Source organism: Manis pentadactyla, chromosome 8, assembly GCF_030020395.1.
Source record: "Manis pentadactyla isolate mManPen7 chromosome 8, mManPen7.hap1, whole genome shotgun sequence".
NCBI classification, from domain to species: domain Eukaryota; kingdom Metazoa; phylum Chordata; class Mammalia; order Pholidota; family Manidae; genus Manis; species Manis pentadactyla.
In genome coordinates, this window is record NC_080026.1 from 65,878,813 (window position 1) to 65,896,342 (window position 17,530).

General features: G+C 40.8%; 1 protein-coding gene across 2 annotated transcripts in view; it reads right to left on the reverse strand.

Annotated features, from left to right (window-relative positions):
- The window catches only part of BMPR1A (bone morphogenetic protein receptor type 1A), a 178,589-nt gene extending 161,670 nt beyond the window's left edge, over positions 1-16,919 (reverse strand). The window contains exon 1 of one of the 2 annotated variants that reach the window (XM_036926539.2): positions 16,761-16,919. The gene's annotated coding sequence lies outside the window, so the exon portion shown is untranslated. The remainder of the gene's footprint in view (positions 1-16,760) is intronic. The other variant, XM_057505841.1, reaches the window with a different exon arrangement.
- Between the last annotated feature and the right edge of the window lie 611 nt (positions 16,920-17,530).

The window sequence follows — 17,530 nt, forward strand, 5'->3', positions numbered from 1 at the left end:
CTTGACTGCACTAACTCATTTAGTCTTCACAGCAACCCAGCAAGAGGACTATTATCCTCATTATATATATGAGGAAATAAGACTTTGAAAGATCAACTAATCAACTACTTTGATGCAAGGTCACAAACCTAATAACAGGAAGGTACAGAATACAATAAATATATATGGACAGATAACATATAAGTAGCTCAAGGTTAATGAACCTTTTAGGTTATTTGGAATCCAGAAAAAGTCACTGTAAATGTATCAAGATTCCTTTACTCTTTTAAGAAATCAGCACCTTCTTGCTATAAAGATTTTATTTGCTTAACCTTAACAAAATGAACTTTGTTGTTGTTTCTTCTCAATGAACCTGTCACAAACCATCTTCTATGTAAATTGATAAAATACCAAGAAAGAACAAGAAACACTGAGTAACTTTACGAAGAACAAAAGTTTACTCAACACAGAGAATTAGGCCACTCAATTAACAAACAGACTTATTACTGGAGGAATATATTCAAGGGAGAGGGAGTTGTCTAACAGTATATTCTTCATTTCACAAATTTTTAGTTTTAGAGAATGCATTTTTAAAAATGCAGTTTAAAGAAATTTGACTTATGCTCATATACATTCAGTGAAAAAAGAAAAGTTAAAGAAAAGACTTTATTTTTTTTTGGACTGGGGAGAGGGAAAGAGAAAAATGAAGATAACGAAAAAGAAATATTACACTCACCTCTATACTTTTTTTTTTTCATTTTCTAAAGTTTATTACTTCACTGGGAGAAGTCAGTGGAAGATGGAAGAGATAATAGATACCTATCTTTCACATCTGATTTTTTTTTTTTGGTCTCATTAATCTACAATTACATGAAGAACCTTTATTTACTAGACTCCCCCCTTCACCAAGTCCCCCCCACATACCCCTTCACAGTCACTGTCCATCAGCGTAGTAAGATGCTGTAAAATCACTACTTGTATTCTCTGTGTTGCACAGCCCTCCCTGTGCCCCCCACACACACTATACATGCTAATCATAATGCCCCCTTTCTTTTTCCCCGCCCTTATGCCTCCCTTCCAACCCATCCTCCCCAGTCCCTTTCCCTTTGGTAAATGTTAGTCCATTCTTGGGTTCTGTGATTCTGCTGCTGTTTTGTTCCTTCAGTTTTCTCTTGTTCTTATATTCCACATACGAGTGAAATCATTTGGTACTTGTCTTTCTCTGCCTGGCTTATTTCACTGAGCATAATACCCTCTAGCTCCATCCATGTTGTTGCAAATGGTAGGATCTGTTTTTTTCTTATGGCTGAGTAATATTCCATTGTGCATATGTACCACATCTTCTTTATCCATTCATCTACTGATAGACACTTAGGTTGCTTCCGTATCTTGGCTATTGTAAATAGTGCTGCAATAAACATAGGGGTACATAGGTCTTTTTCAAACTGGAGTGCTGCATTCTTAGGGTAAATTCCTATAGGTGGAATTCAAATGGTATTTCTATTTTGAGCATTTTGAGGAACCTTCATACTGCTTTCCACAATGGTTGAACTAATTTACATTCCCACCAGCAGTGTAGAAGGGTTCCCCTTTCTCCACAACCTCGCCAACATTTGTTATTGTTTGTCTTTTTGATGATGGCTATCCTTACTGGTGTGAGGTGATATATCTCATTGTGGTTTTAATTTACATTTCTCTGATGAGAAGCGATGTGGAGCATCTTTTCATTTGTCTGTTAGCCATCTGAATTTCTTCTTTAGAGAACTGTCTATTCAGCTCCTCTGCCCATTTTTTAATTGGATTATTTGCTTTTTGTTTGTTGAGGTGTGTGAGCTCTTTATATATTTTGGATGTCAACCCTTTATCGGATCTGTCATTTATGAATATATTCTCCCATACTGTAGGATACCTTTTTGTTCTATTGATGGTGTCCTTTGCTGTACAGAACCTTTTTAGCTTGATATAGTCCCACTTGTTCATTTCTGCTTTTGTTTCCCTTGCCCGGGGAGATATGTTCATGAAGAAGTCACTCATGTCTATGTTCAGGAGATTTTTGCCTATATTTTTTTCTAAGAGTTTTATGGTTTCATGACTTACATTCAGGTCTTTGATCCATTTCGAATTTACTTTGTGTATGGGGTTTGAGAGTGATCCAGTTTCATTCTCTTACATGTAGCTGTCCAGATTTGCCAGCACCATCTGTTGAAGAGACTGTCATTTCCCCATTGTATGTCCATGGCTCCTTTATCGTATATTAATTGGCCATATATGTTTGGGTAATGTTTGGAGTCTCTACTCTGTTCCACTGGTCTGTGGCTCTGTTCTTGTGCTAGTACCAAATTGTCTTGATTACTGTGGCTTTGTAGAAGACCTTGAAGTTTTGGGAGTGAGATCCCCCCCCACTTTATTCTTCCTTCTCAGGATTGCTTTGGCTATTCGGGGTCTTTGGTGTTTCCATATGAATTTTTGAACTATTTGTTCCAGTTCATTGAAGAATGCTGTTGGTAATTTGATAAGGACTACATAGAATCTGTATACTGCTTTGGGCAGGATACCCATTTTGATGATATTAATTCTTCCTATCCAGAACCATGGGATGAGTTTCCATTTGTTAGTGTCCTCTTTCATTTCTCTTAAGAGTGTCTTGTAGTTTTCAGGGTATAGGTTTTTCACTTCCTTGGTTAGGTTTATTTGTAGGTATTTTATTCTTTTTGATGCTACTGTGAATGGAATTGTTTTCCTGATTTCTCTTCCTATTAGTTCATTGTTAGTGTATAGGAAAGCCACAGATTTCTGTGTATTAATTTTGTATCCTGCAACTTTGCTGAATTTCAATATTAGTTCTAGTGGCATCCCTGTCTTGTTCCTGATCTCAGAGGAAAAGCTTTCAGCCTCTCGCTGTTCAGTATGATGTTAGCTGTGGGTTTATCATATATGGCCTTTATTATGTTGAGGTACTTGTCCTCTATGCCCATTTTGTTGAGAGTTTTTATCATGAATGGATTTTGAATTTTGTCGAATGCTTTTTCAGCATCTGTGGAGATGATCATGTGGTTTTTGTCCTTCTTTTTGTTGATGTGGTGGATGATGTTGATGGATTTTCTAATGTTGTACCATCCTTGCATCCCTGGGATGAATCCCACTTGGTCATGGTGTATGATTCTTTTGATCTATTTTTTAATTCGGTTTGCTAACATTTTGTTGAGTATTTTTGCATCTACGTTCATCAGGGACATTGGTCTGTAATTTTCTTTCCTGTTGGGGTCTTTGCCTGGTTTTAGTTTTAGGGTGATGTTGGCTTCATAGAATGAGTTTGGGAGTATTCCCTCCTCTTTTATTTTTTGGAAAACTTTAAGGAGAATGGTTATTATGTCTGCTAAATTCCAAGGTAAATCCATCTGGCCCCGGGGTTTTGTTCTTGGGTAGTTTTTTGATTACTGCTTCAATTTCGTTGCTGGTAATTGGTCTGTTTAGATTTTCTGTTTCTTTCTGGATCACTCTTGGAAGGTTGTATTTTTCTAGGAAGTTGTCCATTTCTCCTAGGTTTTCCAGCTTGTTAGCATACAGGTTTTCATAGTATTCTCTAATAATTGTTTGAATTTCTGTGGGTCCGTCGTGATTTTTCCTTTCTCATTTCTGTTTCTGTTGATGTGTGCTGACTCTCTTTTTCTCTTAATAAGTCTGGCTAGAGGCTTATCTATTTTGTTAATTTTCTCGAAGAACCAGCTCTTGGTTTCATTGATTTTTCCTATTGTTTTATTCTTCTCAATTTTATTGATTTCTTCTCTGATCTTTCTTATGTCCCTCTTTCTGCAAATCTTAGGCCTCATTTGTTCTTCTTTATCCAATTTCGATAATTGTGACATTAAGACTATTCATTTGGAATTGTTCTTCCTTCTTTAAATATGCCTGGATTGCTATATACATTCCTCTTAAGACTGCTTTTGCTGCGTCCCACAGAAGTTGGGGCTTTGTGTTGTTGTTGTCATTTGTTTCCATATATTGCTGGATCTCCATTTTAATTTGGTCATTGATCCATTGATTATTTAGGAGCATGTTGTTAAGCCTCCATGTGTTTGTGGGCCTTTTTGCTTTCTTTTTATAATTTATGTCTAGTTTTATACCTTTGTGGTCTGAAAAGTTGGTTGGTAGGATTTCAGTCTTTTGGAATTTACTGAGGCTCTTTTTGTGTCCTAGTATGTGGTCTATTCTGGAGAATGTTCCATGTGCACTTGAGAAGAATGTATATCCTGTTGCTTTTGGATGTAGAGTTCTATAGATGTCTATTAGGTCCACCTGTTCTAGTGCGTTGTTCAGTGCCTCTGTGTCCTTACTTATTTTCTTTCTGGTGGATCTGTCCTTTGGAGTGAGTGGTGTGTTAAAGTCTCCCAAAATGAATGCATTGCATTCTATTTCCTCCTTTAATTCTGTTAGTATTTGCTTCACATGTATTGGTACTCCTGTACTGGGTACATATATGTTTATAATGGTTATATCCTCTTGTTGGACTGAGCCCTTTATCATTATATAATGTCCTTCTTTATCTCTTGTTACTTTCTTTATTTTGAAGTCTGTTTTGTCTGATCCTAGTATTAAAACACCTGATTTTTTCTCCCTGTTGTTTGCAAGAAATATCTTTTTCCATCCCTTGACTTTTAATCTGTGCATGTCTTTGGGTTTGAGGTGAGTCTCTCGTAAGCAGCATATAGATGGGTCTTGCTTTTTTATCCATTCTATTACTCTGTGGCTTTTGATTGGTGCATTCAGTCCATTTACATTTAGGGTGATTATTGAAAGATATGTACTTACTGCCATTCCAGTCTTTAGATTTGTGGTTACCAAAGGTTCAAGGTTAGCTTCTTTACTACCTTAGTGTCTAACTTAACTCGCTTATTGAGCTGTTATAAACACAGTCTGATGATTATTTCTCTCCCTTCTTATTCCTCCTCCTCCATTCTTCATATGGTTGTTTTGTTCTGTGCTCTTTTTAGGAGTGCTCCCATCTAGAGCAGTCCCTCTAAGATATCCTATAGAGGTGGTTTGTGGGAGGCAAATTCCCTCAACTTTTGCTTGTCTGGGAATTGTTTAATCCCTCCTTCATATTTAAATGATAATCGTGTTGGATACAGTATTCTTGGTTCAAGGCTCTTCTGTTTCATTGCATTAAATATATCATGCCATTCTCTTCTGGCCTGTAAGGTTTCTGTCAAGAAGTCTGATAATAGCCTGATGGGTTTTCCTTTGTAGGTGACCTTTTTTCTCTCTCTGGCTGCCTTTAATACTCTGTCCTTGTCCTTGATCTTTGCCATTTTAATTATTACGTGTCTTAGTGTTATCCTCTTTGGGTCCCTTCTCTCGGGAGTTCTGTGTGCTTCCGTAGTCTGAGCAACTATTTCCTCCCCCAGTTTGGGGAATTTCTCAGCAATTATTTCTTCAAAGACACTTTCTATCCCTTTTTCTCTCTCTTCTTCTTCTGGTACCCCTAAAATGAGGATATTGTTCCTTTTGGATTGGTCACACAGTTCTCTTAATATTGTTTCATTCCTGGAGATCCTTTTATCTCTCTCTGCGTCAGCTTCTATGCGTTCCTGTTCTCTGGTTTCTATTCCATCAATGGCCTCTTGCATCTTATCCGTTCTGCTTATAAATCCTTCCAGAGATTGTTTCACTTCTGTAATCTTCCTTCGGACATCATCCCTTAGCTCTTGTATATTTCTCTGCCACTCTGTCAACATGTTTATGATTTTTATTTTGAATTCTTTTTCAGGGAGACTGGTTAGGTCTGTCTCTACAGATCCTCTCTCAGATGTTGTCTGAAGTATTTTGGACTGGACTAAATTTTTTTGCCTTTTCATGGTGGTAGCGGTGGCTGTAGGCAGGTTGCGGGTGTGTCAGCTGGGAGAAGAAAGTCCTTTTCTGCTTGCTGGATGCCTTGCCCTTCTCCACTGCCTGTGTCGGTTACCCGCACTCCTGGAGCAGCCTCCGGGTTAATCCCCTCAGCTGCTGTGGGCGGGGTCTCCATCAGAGCAGCGCAGAGCCCTGCGAGGAGTGGCAGGTACGCCAGGTGCGCTCCTCTGCAATAGCAATGCCCCTGCCGGGCAGCTGTGTGCCAGGAGCAGCCTTTGGGTCTGGCCCGGGCGGCTGTGCAACAGGTTGGGATTCTGGTTGGCTGCTGGGAGTATGGCTGCTCCCTCTGGCACCACTGCAGGTGCACGCGGGCCTCTCCCACGCGGACCTCTCCCTGGCTCCTCTGGTGCCCGCCACTGCCACCGACACGCTCAGGCCGCACCCAGGCTGTTTGGTCACCGCTGCGGCGGGCTTGCACGAGCCGCTCCTGGTCCCGTCGGCGCAGGCGAGCCACTCCCGGTCCCGTCCAGCACCGCTGCCCCCGGTGCGCACTGCCACTCTCCCACTACTGGGTCAGTGTGTCGGGGTCCGTGCCAGTTGGAGGAACGACTGGCAGGCTGCTTAGTGCCATGAGGGGCTTCAGAGCTGCACTGCCACCCTGGGGTTTAGGGCACCTAAAGTTCCCCGGGATTCCCAGCTGCTGGCTAAGTGTGCCGGGACGACGTCGTCCAGCTGTGGGGTCCCTGTCTCTCTAAGACTTGCAGAAAGCACTCGCTTTTCTTTGGTCTCACGGGCGCCGGTTGCGGGGACCTGCCCACAGGTTTTGCTTTTCCGTTTCTCTAATATCCAGCACCCCATGCACCTTGTGTCTGTGCTCCAAGTGTGGATTTCTAGAGCTGGTGGTTTAGCAGTCCTGGGCTTTCACTCCCTCCCTGTTCTGACTCCTTTCTTCCCGCCGGGTTCTGGGGTGGGGGAGTGTTCGGGTCCCGCCTAGCCACGGCTTGTATCTTACCCCCTTCGTGTGATGTTGAGTTCTTGCAGATGTAGATGTATCCTGGCTGTTATACTGCATCCACTGGTGTCTCTTTTAGGAATAGTTGTATTTATTGTATTTTCATAAATATATATGTTTTGGGGAGGAGATTTCCACTGAACTACTCATGCCGCCATCTTCCCTTGATCCCCCACCTCTATACTTTTAACTGGTAATCTGTGGTGTGGGCAAGGGGAGGATTACAGAAGACTTTCACTTTCTACTTCACCTCTATTGTTTGAAGTTCAACCACAAATACATATAAACTTCTGTAAGTAGAACAAACAAAGGCAGGTTCTATGGTAATATACAGTTAGGAAAACTACATTGGAGTTACACACTAGATTAAAAGCTGAGAAGGCTTGTAGTAAAGAAATCTAATGTATTGATAGATGGTACAAGAAACACCAAAGTAATGCCTTTAAACAATGATGCAGAAGAGCTTTCTGCCTGGATCACTGGGAGGCTTCACAGGAGATTTATGATAGATTTAGAAGCATTCTGGTAAGTAAAGAATGGGGATGGAAAGTCCAAGGCAGCACTGTCTAACAGAATGCATAATTGAAAAAAATTTTAAGAGCCACATTAAAAAAGCAAAAAAAAAAAAAAACTGGTGAGATTATTTTAAATAACTTTATCCAATACATTAGTAGTATATTCAGAACAGTATCATTTCAATAGTAATCAATATTTTAAAAGCACAAGGAGATATTCTACATTCTTTTTTTTCTTATTAACTTCAAATTCTTATTAACAACATAATTCAGACTAGCCATATTTCAAATGTCCAACAGCTACATGTGGCATTGGCTACTGTAGTGGACAATCTAGGTCTAAGAATTCTAATCCCAAACCCAGAATTGGATATTCAGGCGTCACAGGCTAAAAAAAGAGTAATAGGAAGTGAATGAGACAGAAAAGGATGATTGGGCCAGAGGAGGCGGCCAGTCTGAGACAATGTGAATTTTATATTGTAAGCAAATAAGAAACCAGAGAAAAATAGTCAACAAATAGGAATGATGACCAAAAGCAGTATTTCAGGAAAATTAACTTGTTTTTCTTTACTCAGATACACATATGAATTCAACATGCAGTTTTTCCCCCAACATTTATATTACATGAAAGATTATTGAAATGAAGCAATAAAAAAAAATCTGTCATCAAGAGAATGCATTTTGCTGATTTAAGATACTTCAGAATAATTATCATCTAAATATTCTTATTTCATGACATTTTAAAATTAAATATGTAGTATGAAGAATTTCACCAAAATTTTAACCTTTAATACTTATCTTTGTAGCCAAAAACCTAAAATATTCTTAAATACAAATTTTCACCACTCAAGATCTTATGCTCCTGAAATACACTACAAAAAATTTTCATTGATAGTAAGAAAACTACCCACCAATTTCAATATACATAAAACAGTATCACAACCATAAAAGTCTCCTCCAAATTTCTTAACTTCAAAACTGAGAGCTTATAACACTTCAAATAGTTTCTAAAGGCTGAAGAAAAAAGATTAATGCTCAAAAAAGGAGGTAAGAAAGCAGGGCATGGAAGAACACCCCTGGTCATATGCCATTCCCTTCATTACTTAAAATGACTGCAAGGGCAGGAAGTGACTTTTCAGCCAAAAGTCAGAAATCCAGTGATGTCATCAGTGCCAAAAGCATTACATGACCTGCAATTTCAGCAACTAACTGCTCCTCATTAAAGTCACAGAATTTTCTTTCATTTTCTTTTTAATCAGACCTTAAATTTCTTCAAGTCTCTTTCACTTTTTCAGCCTGGAGATCCAGTTAGGTTTTTTTAGTGTAGTATCCAAGACTGCAGAACTAATGCAGTGATACAAGCAGTACTAGATGTTATTTTATAACACCAGAAGCCAAAATTTAAGTGCTCTGCTGCTTCTTTAAAATTTTCTGTATTTCTCAAATTATCCACAATAAATATATTTCTTCATAGGTTTACAAAAGAAAAAAAAAGCTAAATCTCAGCTTTCAAAACTACTGAATACTTCCAGAGACATTCTCCCTCTCCTTTATGGTCTGAGGTCTCACTCTATGGACCACTTTCTCAGGAAAGCCTTCCAAAGCACCTGCACTCCAAACACCCCATATTCCCTTACCACACACTCCCAAATACTTCATGAATACTTTCCCTTTTGTAGATATTAATGTAACTACAATTAGAGGATTATTTAATTTCTTCTCTACCTAGGTCTTCAACTGGTGTTTCTCAGGGCTGTCCTAGGTTTTTGGTATATATACCAGTAGTTCCTGACATGAGGTCCATAAAATAACCATAAAATTACATACAAAAGGAAAACATTGGCAAAAATCTCTTGGACATAAACATGAGTGACTTCTTCATGAACATATCTCTCCGGGCAAGGGAAACAAAAGCAAAAATGAAAAAGTGGGACTATATCAAGTTGAAAAGCTTCTGTACAGCAAAGGACATCACTAAGAGAACAAAAAGGCATCCTACAGTATGGGAGAATATATTCATAAATGACAGATCAATAAAGGGCTGACATCCAAAATATATAAAGAGCTCATACACCTCAACAAAGAGCAAATAATCCAATTAAAAAATGGGCAGAGGAACTGAACAGACACTTCTCCAAAGACGAAATTCAGATGGCCAACAGACACATGAAAAGATGCTCCACATCACTAGTCATCAGAGAAATGCAAATTAAAACCACAATGAGATATCACCTCACACCAGTAAGGATCACCACCATCCAAAAGACAAACAACAACAAATGTTGGGGAGGTTGTGGAGAAAGGGGAACCCTCCTACACAGATGGTGGGAATGTAAACTAGTTCAACCATTGTGGAAAGCAGTATGGAGGATCCTCAAAAAGCTCAAAATAGAAATACCATTTGACTCAGGAATTCCACTTCTAGGAATTTACCCTAAGAATGCAGAAGCCCAGTTTGAAAAAGACAGATGCACCCCTATGTTTATCGCAGCACTATTTACAACAGCCAAGAAATGGAAGCAACCTAAGTGTCCATCAGTAGATGAATGCATAAAGAAGATGTGATACATATACACAATGGAATATTACTCAGCCATAAGGAGAAAACAAATCCTATCATTTGTAACAACATGGATGGAGCTAGAGGGTATTATGCGCAGTGAATAAGCCAGGCAGAGAAAGACAAATACCAAATGATTTCACTCATATGTGGAGTATAAGAACAAAGAAAAAACCGAAGGAACAAAACAACAGCAGAAACACAGAACCCAAGAATGGACTAACAGTTACCAAAGGGAAAGGGACTAGGGAGGATGGGTGGGAAGGGAGGGATAAGGGGGGGGGGGAAAGAAAGGGGGCATTACGATTAGCACGTATAATGTAGGGGGGTGGAGATGGGGAGGGCTGTGCAACTCAGAGAAGACAAGTAGTGATTCTACAGCATCTTACTATGCTGATGGACAGCAACTGTAATGGGGTTTGTGGGGGGGACTTGGTGATGGGGGGAGTCTAGTAAACAAAATGTTCCTCATGTAATTGTCGATTAATTATACCCCCCCAAAAAAAATTACACACAAAATTGTTAATTTGTGTTTTTTTCTTCAGATACTCAAAAAATGACCTTAAAGAAATTAAGGACCAAGAGATGTGGACTTACGTTGTTTACCTGCCCAGAGCCTTTCTTTGGGGAAAACAACCATGTCCCCATCTCATATGGTCTCAGGTAGCCATCAGTCCCAGTGTTTAACCAGCTCCCTGACTGATCCCATTGGCATGTAAGCCAGGCCTGGCCAATGATCGTACCCAGACTTCATGTAGATCCAGTAAAAATCTCTCCATGAGACAGAATAAAATAGACGGACCTAGGAAAAAGGTGCCTATTTCATACCCTTTTGAATCCACAGCAGTAAAACCCATATAAGCCTGGAGTTGCCAGTGGTCCTCCTCTGCCAGGTCAAAGTACCTGTCTGAAAATGGGGCTAAAAAAGTGGACAGAAAAGACAGATCCCTGATTATATCATCTGAACAATCAGATTTAGCCATGTCTATTTCCTGTCTTCAAAGAACGTGACAGGGGGATAAAGCCTTTTTGCCCTTTAAGCTAGTCTAAGTTTAGTTTATCACTTGCAAGCAAAAGTCACTTGAGAGAGTCACCCAATTCCTGTTAGTGGACTACAGAACCTACATGATAATCACTCCCAAATGCCTATCACCAGCCCAAACCGCTGTCAAATTCCAGATCAGCATGTGCAACTGCCAAATGGAAATTTCTACTTGGTTGTTTCAGAGGCACCTCAAACTCCTTAAGATCAAAACTATTACCACAAACTACTTTCCCTCCACATCTTTCATCTCAACCAACAACATACATTTACCCTACCAGGTTCCCAAGATAGAAACCTGGGAGTCCCTGCCGATCCCATTACTTCTCTCTCCCACAGATAACTATCAAGTCCTTACCATTCTAGGCCCTAATTACCTACTACCACCCTAAGTCTGTGCCAGGATAGAACAGTGTCCCTAAAAGTTTCAGTACCTTCAGTCTTCCTCTGTTCGAATGGATTCTCTACTATGTAACTAATCTCCCTAAACTGCAGATCCTGTTTTATCCTTACACTTGACATACCCCATCCTTCTTAGGTCACAGCCAATTACATATGGCTAGAGCAGTAGCCAAGCTCCACTGTTTCTGATGTTATTAGTGGTAGAACATATACTGTGAAAATTTCATCAGAAATACAAAAAGTATAAAAGTAACAGTAACAGCATCCACAATATCAGAATAGCTCAGATTCACCTGTTTTTAATAAAAGATACTCAAGAATAATTTCCTTTCTATACAATGTTCATTCATTAGTCCTATATTTAACCTGCCCATATGAACTTGGTTTAGGGACCCAATGGGCCAAGAGTACATTGAAATGGAGCACACTGATCACCTCAGCTCAAGCTCCTTCTCTAACGAGCACATTCTTCAAAAAAAAACACTGTTGGGGCTTGGTATGGTGATAGCTGGTACCTAGAATTGTCATGTATATAAATGTTGAATCACTATGTTGTACACCTGAAACTAATGTAATGTAATACCATGTGTCAACTACCCTTCAATAAAAAAATAATTATCTAAAAAAAAAAAAACTGACACACACACACACAAAAAAAAACACTGTTGGGGGTCTCCAAGCACATCCATTTGTTTATATATTTTAAGAACTGATTGCCTTAAAAATATTAGCTATAAAAACTGATACACAATATAATTATGATTTAGGAAAACATCCAAACATTTACAATTATGTTTGTATTTACTTTTTGAAACATTAAGGATTTGATGAATTTTAATGATAACATACAAATACTGGATACTGTCTTTAAAATAACCCATAAAACTGGCTATCACAACTCTTCCACAATTCCCCCCTTATGTTATATGTGCCATTTGGTGAAAACTACCAGCGCTTAGAGAACCTCTGAGTTCAGAAAATGAGTGAAAGAAATTAAGGGGGGAGGGAAGGTATACATAAAGCTGTTGTTCAAACTGCCCTGCAATCAGACTGACATACCTAATTGTGGGAGACCCCTTCCAAAAATAATATTTCTCTATAATGCCTGGAATAGTTTACTTGTTAAAGAGGTTTAATAAGCATTCTCTTTTAAAAAATAACCTTTCATAGTAATAGTAGAGCTATAAATCACTCCTATATAAGTGTGGTTTAAATTATTTTTCCCAACATCTACACTAAAGGAATAGAACTTTTGATGAATAAAAGAAACCCTAGTCATCAATTCTAAGGCACACATAATATTTTTCATATTTTAGGATCTCCAACATTAGAGTGCATCTTATAATCAATGGATTCTTAAAATTAACTAGAAGTATATTTTTTTTTACAAGTGGTCTATTAAAAAGTATGGTACATCTTTTAACTGGCATAATACAATACAACTCAACTGTAAATCTTTTAAGTATTAGAGAGTTGGAATGACCTGGTTAATATGAACCTTGAGGTATTAAAAAGGCATTCTAAAAGCACAAGCACTAATAAATGGTGGAAGAGGGGAAGAAGGAAAGACTTTTCAAGTCTAAAATTTAGCTTGAGAGGAAATCCATTTTCCTTTCCATGGCTCCCTGCTCTCAAGATCCAAAAGTCAGATCAATACAACTATAAATGATACCCAACCACTCCTGGGCTAGACAGGGGCTTTCTCCATTTATTCATTTTAACATGTAATATAGTCAGTTACAGACCCAGTGTGCAGTCTAGTAGCAAATCTAATACTTGTATAAAAATTCCTACAAAAAAACCAAATAACTCATGGAACCTCACACTTAACATGTGTGCTTATCACTATATATAAATTATACTTCAATAAAGTTGATTTTTTTAAATACAAATAAGTGGAACAAGAAAATATCTAAAAATTTCATGCTTAAAAAAAAAAAATCCCTTCCCTCAGAAGGGATTCTATTCAGAAGAAGAAAATGGAGAAGAGTTCAGAAAGAGACGGAATCTGAAATTGGGTTTGAAGAATGGATAGGACTTGGACATACACCAACCGGCCATATATGCACCTTAAACAAGTAGAGGGGAGTATAAGCAATAGCAGGAACAGGGCAAAAAGAATATGTGCAGGAAGCAAAAATCATGGGAGGTAAGAATAAGGAAAATCCAGGGGAGATCCCATGGAAAGGACTGCATTGAACAGAAAACTGGAAACTTCCAAACAGAGAAATGACAAGAACTGGACTTCAAGTTTTAGGCAGAAATACATTAAGATAACCTGGGTAAAGGCAGAAGTGAAGGCAAGAAGACCGTAACATTGGCCCAACTGGGATGAGAACCTGATTCCATTAGGCAAAAAAAAAAAAAAAGGAACATTACCAAATATAATCAGTATAGAACACTGCACACTAATATACATCAAATCCAAGAAATTCAGAGAAAAAAAGAACTGAGTAAAAAGCAAATAACACTAGATTAGAAAACTCAAATTTCTGGAGAGAATATCGAACATTAAAATTCACACAAGCAGCAGAAAACCTATACAGAACAGCTATTAAGTTGAAACTGTACTCAAAAGTCCTCTCCAAAAAAGGAAATCTAGGGCTGAATGGTCTTACAGGTGAAGTCTGTAAATTCTCAACCAAAAAAAAGTATCTTAGGCTAAACTCCTGAAAAGAGAAAAAGGAAGACAACTACCCAACTCATTTTATGAGTCTATTGTAACCCTGACACCAACACACATTAGGAATGATACTAGAGTTTGCAGGGACAGAGAGAACCATGGCAATACCATTAAAGTAGGACCAAAAGATGTTAGCTACAGACAAAATGTCATGGAATGGGTAAAGGTTTGGATATGCTATGACATCAACAGAAATAAGGAACAAGGGAAACAAGTTTGGTAAGGAAGAAGAGTTCAATCTGAACCAGAACAACCAGATAAAGATATACAGAAAGCAGTTGGAAGAACAAGGATTTAAATGGCAGAGAAGAATAATGAGTAGAGATCTGAGAATTATTCAGACAAAAGAGACTGCACAATAATGTCAAAGGTCTAGAGACATACTGAAGAGTGAAACTTGGAGAACACTTATTACTAATTGGGAAGAACGAAGAACAGAAAGCAAAAAAGAGGGCACAGAGGAACAAAGTCAGTATAATGCCACAGATGCCCTCTTTTCATCTAGTTAATTCCTACTCATCCTTCAGAATTGCCCTAGGTTTCAAAGTAACATTTTTGAAAAGGACTTCTCAGATTCTCCCTGCCCCACCAGCACCAGGTCAAATTCCCATTTTAAGCTCTGATACTACTCTGCATTTTAATTATAATCACAATTATATTTAATTATAGAATTCATTCAATATATGTCACCCCCAGTTTTAAGCTCCATGAGGGCAAGATGCTTATTTGTGTTGCATCCTACTGCCTTACATGGTATGTTTGAACACAGTAGTATTCGTTGAATGAAATGGACAGATGAATAAAAGTCATGTAAAGGCATTTCAAGAATGAAATTTTGAAGCCTTTTTAACAGAGAGCTCAGGGAGTTAATTTAGAAAAGGAATTTAAATGTGTTGATTAGGTTATAGGTGACCTTTGTGAAGGTGAAATCCAAGTAACAAGAGGTTAAGATGTGGATGGATGGCCAGGAAGTGAAGGCAGAAAAATAAAATACTTCTGGCAATCTTTAGAGATGGGATTATGAAAGACTGAATTTTAATTTTACTTCAATTTGGCTCACAAGCTTTACAATTTATCTTTATTGAACATGTATTACTTTTATAAGGACACACTTTTAAAAAATATTAATATGACTTGAAAAGGAAAAGCAGCAACAAGACAGCTTGAAAGAATAGCACACGCAAGGGAGGAAATCCAGTAAATTCTGCAAGGAGCTCCCACTGGATGCCTCAATCGTTTCAGTAAAGGATGTGGAAAAATGAAGGAAACAAAGTTTTAAATGAGTTCCACGGAGAATGTGCAAGGAGGTTAAAAAAAAAAAAACGAATAGAATGAATACCGGTTTTAATAGAAGTGCATTCTAAATTTCAAGCTGCCTTTTTGTAAACTCACCCCATTTCCAGCTCAGAACTATCCGTGTTTTAAATGCTTTAAGTTTAAATATTTAAATAATTCTGGTTCACAAACTTTTTATTTCAAGAACTGAAAACAATAAGCATGAAGTTATATTCTACTTTAATTCAGAATTGAACTCTTATAAGTAAATACAATAAAGTTGTTTTCAACTTAAGCAACAGAACAATCTTTTCAAGTATAGGTAACCGTAAAGTGCTCCCAAACGTAAAAGTGCAAAAAGATGTTTCTGTTGTGGTTGTTTTAACTCCTCGTATGTCTCACTTGAACAGTTCCTGAATAATAGAGAAAATTCTGGGTTCAAATCCCAGCTCCCTTCAAATAAGCTCTTTAACCTCCTTGCGTCTCGGTTTCCTCGTCTGAAAATAAGGAATACAGTAACCAGCAATAACCAGTTATCGAAGGATTAAATGACGTAACACAGGTGAATGTGCCAAGTTCGTACTATGTACTCAGAACAGTATGCTAAGCGTTTGAAAGAGAAAACCTGCAGCACTCGGACCAAATTAAAATATCCAAGAGCATGAAAGAGTACAAGTCACAAAACGCCACACTAACACACTGCACATTATTTTTCCTCCCTGACGCAAGCTTTTTTTCTTGCCAAACCTTTCCACTAGGAGTCTGGAAAAAGCAAAGAAACGGGCTACATTCAATCCAGCAGAAAGTTTTCAGAAACCGAAGTGCAGAATCACAACAGACATGGCAGCGGAGGCAGCGCAGGACAACAGGTGAACCTCCGAGAAACCTGGCACCTTCCCGCCAGCAAGTTTTGAGGAAGGACATGCAACTCCTCCGCGCTCTACCATCTCACGAAACAGATATTTTCTTTCTTTTTTGCAAAAGCGGAGAGAGTCAGATCTTGAATATCAACCTCGCAGTTCCCGGGCAAGGGAGGTGAGCGCCTTTCCCATTTAAGGATTCAAGAAGCGTCCTAGAAGTCAGCTTTCGTCCACACCGCCTCCCCAAACTCGGCCCGAAACCCGGAGTTGAGGAACAAAAGAGGGGCCGGGCTGCGGGGACTGCCGGGGGCCTCACGGGCCCGACGTCGGCCGTCCCGTGGGCCGGGGTCTGCGGCGGGGCCGAGCCCAGAGTGGGGGCGCAGGGCGGCGGGGCCCAGTCGGCCGCGGCCTGACACAGACGGGTTGATGAGACCCCGCGGGGCCGCCGGGCCGGGCCGCCCCCATCTCTGGCCTCCCGCGCGCTGCCGGTTCCTTCCGAAACTTCGCCCCGAGCCCGCTCCGGCCTCCCCGCCGCGGCCGGCTTCTCTCGGGGCGCACACGCACGCTCCGGACCAGCCAACTCACCCGGACCCCGGGAAACTCATCCTCTAGTATACGGCGCGGAGCGCGGTGGGCGCGGCGAACCGCCGGGGCGCGGCGGGGACCCGGCTTGGCCTCCGCCCTCGGCGCGCAGCGGCCCCGGCCCGGTCGCCCCTCGCGCGGCCGTGCGATCCTCGTCTTGCGCGGATGGACGCACGGGAGCCTGAGCCTTCCTGCCCGCTCTCCCCGTCCGCTCTCTCCGCCCTCCTCCCTCCTCCTCCTCCTCCTCCGCCGAACGCCAGCAGGCGGATTCCAATCTCGGCAGCCGCCGCCGCCGCCGCCGCCGCCGCCGGCTCTCACACGGGGGGTGGGTGGGGAGAAGCGGCGAGGGCGGGGGGGCTGGGGGGAGGGGTAGGCCTCCACGAGACGCGGCGCTGCGCGCGCGCACTGAGAAGGCGCCGGTCCCGCCCCGCCCCGCCCCGCCCCGGACACGAGGGGAGCCGAGCTTGCGGCGGAAGCGGCCGAAGGGTCCGTGGGGCCCGGCGCCCCTCTGCCGGCAGCGGTACCTCCTCCCGGGCAGTGGGGCGCCGGGCTGTCGTTGTGGGGCGGGGGCGACTTCTCCTCCGTACGGCCCGGCGACCCCTCCTCACAGAGCAGCCCTACCGTCGCCTTGGCGCGGCCGGATTGTTTCCGGAAGCCGCATCGAATAGACGCAGAGCGCGCGCCGCACACGACGGAGCTGCGCGTTCTCAGGAGTTCGTCGCGTGGACCACCCCCCACCCCCGCGTCTCGACAACTTTAATACCCCACGTGAG